Source organism: Mya arenaria, chromosome 15 (genome assembly GCF_026914265.1).
Source record: "Mya arenaria isolate MELC-2E11 chromosome 15, ASM2691426v1".
Lineage (NCBI taxonomy): Eukaryota > Metazoa > Mollusca > Bivalvia > Myida > Myidae > Mya > Mya arenaria.
Genome location: NC_069136.1, coordinates 4,898,868 through 4,904,867, shown reverse-complemented (window position 1 = coordinate 4,904,867; position 6,000 = coordinate 4,898,868).

Genomic DNA, 6,000 nt, shown 5'->3' with positions numbered 1-6,000 from the left:
CATGTTTCCTAATTGTTGCAGACAACAAAGACTAATAAATAGTTGCCAAACTGGAAAACAACAATGCTTACCCTTTGTAAATTCACCATTTATTGTCTTAAAATTACAAATAAAACCATTTGTACCCTTTACCACAATATATAAGGTAAAGACTAATGAAACGTATAAACATTCACTGTTTATTTGAAAACATAAGTGTAAAAGAGGAATCTACGGAAAATATCCTGAGCAGTACTGTGCTTCAGCAGTTAACAATCACTGGCTCAATTGTTTGTGCCGTTTTATCAATAATTCGCTCCTCGGTACAGAATGTGAAGCACACACTAACTACAATATGTTTAATGATGAAAAACTACCAACAACATTTAGATGCGAGGAAGCTTTGAAAATGTTGGCATTTGGGACTGTCTTTTTCATTTCATAAAAGTCATCTCGGATGGATCCATCTGAAAAAGATAAATGGACTTGTCCACATATATCATGATGGCAACAATTTGTTTAAAAGGTTGTTTTGGCACTTGAGTTAGATTTGCATGACCGATGGATTCTTACAAAATGCTTACAAGCATAAACTTATACTCTGGGTAAGATGTATTATTTGTGTAGGCCGATTGTTTAGGTAATCACATCCAAACATATCAAACTTAATTACTGGTCAAGAAAATACTGAATGCTGATTATGTTTTCATTTGTTCGGTAATGTTTGTTTTTGTTAAAAAGGCCAAAGAAAAACACAACAACATACACTTTAACTAACTTAAGCTTTAACATAATCTATTTAGAAATGTTGAGATGAATCAAAACTGGTTTGCATGTTGAGCTCCAGTCCTTCGAATAAGTTGACCGATCCAAAAAAGTGGTCGCAGCATTTATCAATGCACGTTTAATTAAAGCGTGTGTGTGAAATGTTCGTGTTGTCTTGTCTGTGTGTTCGTTGATGATTTTAAGACTGGCATTCGGATTGTGATCAGTGTATCATTCAACGCTATTACACAAGAAACTTCATGCATTTTTGTGATAAATTAACAATTAATCACTATAACTATTGATATTGCAGACCATGACTTGTGATCAAGGTAACATTTAACACTATTACGATCGAAACTGCAGACCTTTGGTTTGAGATCAATGTGCCATTTAAACACTATTATAAGTGAAATAGCAGGCGTTGGCTCGTCATTAATGTTACAATTGAAACTGCAGGGCTTTTGATTGTGAATAATGTACGATTGAACATTATGTACTATTGAAACTGCAGGGCTTTTGATTGTGAATAATGTACGATTGAACATTATGTACTATTGAAACTGCAGGGCTTTTGATTGTGAATAATGTACGATTGAACATTATGTACTATTGAAACTCCAGGGCTTTTGATTGTGAATAATGTACGATTGAACATTATGTACTATTGAAACTGCAGGGCTTTTGATTGTGAATAATGTACGATTGAACATTATGTACTATTGAAACTGCAGGCGTTGACTTGTGATAAATATACCGTTAAACACCATTACTATTGAAACTGCAGGCATTGGTTTGTAAGCAATGCATCATTTACCACTATAAAACTTTAAACCGGGATCATTGGTTTGTACCATTAACCACTATAAAACTTGAAACCTGAGGCCATTGGTTCGTGAACAACTACCATTTATCACTATAAAACTTGAAACCGGAGGCTATTGGTTTGTGATCAATTTACCATTAAACCGTATTACAATTGAAACTGCAGGTCTTTGACGCGTGATAAATGTACCGTTGAATGATATTACATTTGAATCTGCAGGCATCGACCTGTGATAAATGTACCATTAAACATTATTACGATTGAAAATATAGGCCTTGACCCATGATCTATGTATCGTTTAATGATTTTGTGATTGAAACCGAAGGCCATTGGTTAGTGATAAATGTACAGTAAAACAGTACTTTAATTGAAAATGCAGGCATTTCACCCGTGATCAATGTACACTTAAATGTTAATGAAATTGAAACCGGAGGCCATTGCTTTATGATAAATGTACATTTTAACACTACTGCGATTGAAACTGCAGGCATTTGACAATGTACCAAGAGACACTATTCAGGGTTAGACACTAACATTTTTCACAAGGTAATCCCTTGGACTACTGGATCTGAAGTCCAGGTAGTCCAGCCAAAATTCTGGTAGTCCAAAAAATGCAAACCTTCTATGGATTCCTTCAGTGTTTAATGAGACTTAGCCTTCTCCTTAGAACATTGTCAGTATGACCCTTTGATTGGTCGTGTTTTTGTATCTGTCTCAATTTTAAATTTTCCACATTCTTCCAAAAAGATCAAAACAAATTTTGGCCTTTAAATTTAATTTTAAAATCTTTAAAAATCTAAAAACCATGCTAAAATACCCTGGATTAAAAATTTCAATGCCATGCCAAAGTACCCCTGATTAAAAAATCTAAAAACCATGCTAAAATTGTGCAATAAAGAACATGTCAAATCACTTGACACCTCGACCGAGATCGTTGCTAAGTTACGTCACAAAAGACAGACATCCTACTGATAAGCAATATTTGAAGATTGGCCTCCTACTATTCAGTATTCTTTATTTTTTCGTTATTCGAAACACCATATCATAATGATTGAAATATTATAAAATGATTTCCCAAATAGTTATTATTTCTTATATGGGAGTAAGATAAACAAAATGGTTTTTGGCCTTAGCTTCAATGTATATAATGTTACGATTTTTTTGCGCGAAAATTAACACAAACAATTCTGCAGTCGTCTGCACTTACAATCTGCATTAGACCTGGTTAGGCAGTATGATTAATCAGCTGCTCTTGTAAAATGTTCCTTCTGTTTGCTTTATCAAAAACACCGACATTAGGCAATACTTGTCAAAAGCCTATACGAAATGCGACCGAAATTCGGTTAACAGTCCACGTTGTCCGAAACTGGTCGGCTATCTTTCTCATTTCCCGGTGATATTCGGATATTTGACATCACGTTTCACGCAGGTTTAAGCGTAATAAAGATTTTATGATCAATAAACTAATGTCATATTTACTTTTTCTAGTAGTCCGACGGACTATTGACTAAATATTTCTTGTAGTCCGACCAAAAAACTGGTAGTCTCGGACTATTGAAATTGCAGGCATCCACATGTATGTGATAAATGTTCTAATATACTATATTACAATTTAGGCATTTGACCCGTGATAAATGTACCATTGAACAAAATTACAGTTGAAACTGACGGTCCCTCTCCCGTGAACAGTGGCAACTGCAGGGGGAGCCCAAACATTTAAATTAAACATTTTTGAAGGCACAATCATTAAGTTATATCAAGCGAGAGACACACAGCGCGCACGACAACAGACACAGATATGGTCAAAATGAGACATCGTTATCAATAACTGGTTACCGCCAATAAAACGGGCAATTAAAACCGATTGTCCATCGTATGATCGATAAAAAGGTTTACGAGATCTCAAACTCACACTCACAATCATAAACAAACACTATAATTAATATACAAGCTTCACAAAAACGGTCACAGTAGACTTTTGGCTACAGAGCTCGTTAATAATTTATCTATAGAATTAATGACTCGAGTTTTGAGTTACAAATTCCGTAAATATACTCGTATATATAACTGCAAATACGCAGATGGATATAGAAATACAGTAAAATATTATAACAACAAAGGTCAGACGTATCTAGTCTTAATCGGCCTAGAAAATGTATGAACATTTCCCGTCGAAATGTGATAGGCAATCCTAGAAACATTATGACAACTGTTGTTGTTTTAATTAGGAATTGGGTATACGAAAGTAAATGACTTACCCCCCTTAGTTGCCAGTTAACATTAGTTAATTACATGAGAACATACACACTCACATATTAATTTTCGTCCATTACAAGATCAAATATAGGCGATAAACATAATATATACATATTATTTTTATGCCTGTCCGACTTTAATTTGAATTTGATGGAAAATAACATAGCAAAAATCGCGTTTAAATTAATGTTTTTGCTAATTATTATTACAAAAGTGGTTTATTTGAAGCCGGGGACGCATTTACTTTAAAGGCGGGTTTATGTCCAAATAATTCGAATAAACACTTAAATACCAGTGTTATCGAATCACATATAGAATTGTTTGTCCCACTCGTAAACAACTTTATTTCTTCAGTGCAGCAAGTCGTTTATGGTTTACCTAATTTGAAAAACAACAACACTTTAGTCAGTGAAATTAAATAAAAAATATTACTTCCCCGTTTAAAAACCGACAACTGAGCACGAAATATGCGGAGCAGCGAAGTTTATGAATTGCTGTACATATGCAATTGGTTCTCTTTAAGGGATTCATCAATGTCAAATTATATTTCAGAAAATATGAGTAATGACCATCATTATAGTAACGGACGCACGAAATGACAACGATAACGCCGACGACACTAATTTAAATGATATGACAACAAAATACAAAACAATTGCGGCGCGCAGTCAATGAAAGGAAGGTCTGTAAATTAAACATCAGCACACATTCGTCATAATTATTTAACCTATTGGATAACTATTTTAAGAATTAGAAAAATAAGGGAAGGGAAAATGCCGGTCGGTTTAAGATGGACAATAACAGTGAAAGTATAGAACCCGCTCGACGTCCGCGACGGTCACGAGAACGACGACGACACCACACGTAAAGCTATGACAACAGAAAGGAAAGCAAGAGCTGCGCAAAGCCGAATTAACGCTTATCAATGAAACATTAGTAGAAATGAATCGATTTGAAACACTTTAGTCAAACGTTTTTTCTAACCTATTGGAAATACAATCACTTATAATAAAATCGGAAAAGTAAGAGAGTTGAAAATGCAAAATAGCAAACGATTGACAATCAAAGTAATAATATTTATCCTGTCAGACTACTTTATTCAGACCATTCAAAACTTGAATTGATATTCCAGGGCTGGTATTCAATATTGGTCTTAATTGGATCTAGGAACGATATAGCTAATCGGATTACAAGTCATTAATAATTGACCAATAGAGGGAATGAAATAAATGATGTATGAACCTAAGAATAACTTAAGTTGCATATTGAATATCAGCCCAGAACTAGTTTTATGAGGTTTTGTTAAACAAACACACACTGGAGAAAGCCTAATACTCATCACAATGTAATACTTGGGTAACTGAATGTTATTAAATTTACATGCTATTGCAGAGTACTTAGTATCATGCTTAAAAATACACTCATGTTATATCATGTTAATCATGGTAACGAATACGACTGTAACTGACTAGGAGAAAGAATAGCAAGGCTCTACTGCTACACTGATATCCTTCCAGGTTTATGAAGACGCAATCTCTGAGTCATCTCGCTTTTCTTCATGACGATTCTTCAATATTTCAGGATTTTCCGTATTGCGCTAAGGTTTGTATAATAAATAACCTATATAACCTGCATTATTGACAATATATGAAAGAACACCGGAGTCACTACTGTAACTCAGCTATGTCCCCATTGTGTTGGCGTTGTCTAAATTTGTCAATATTGGCTTTTTTCTTTGACCATCGGCATTTGTATCCCATTATTTATGCAACTTTTTTCCTGAATGTCCCTTCTTTACTTTTGTCATCTAAGTAATACATCCGCAGGTTAATTTTTGAAAAATGATGCTATTGATGACGAGAATGGATAGTAGGTAAGAACTGTAGTATGACATGTTTTTCGGCAACGAATCCCGTCAAGTGTCAAAAACGCGGCAATCGCAAATAAGACGGCCAAACAATATTAGCTCTCTTATCTCCGTTGGAAGGTGAAATAAAATGTTAAACAAAAAATAGTGGTCTTAATTGGATCTAAGAACGGTGTAGCTAATCGGATAACTGGTTCACTGGATAACTGACATATAGAGTGAATGATGTCAATGATATATTACCATAAGATTAATTTAAGTTGAACATTGATTACTACCCCTGATTGTATTCCTTCTGCCACACACT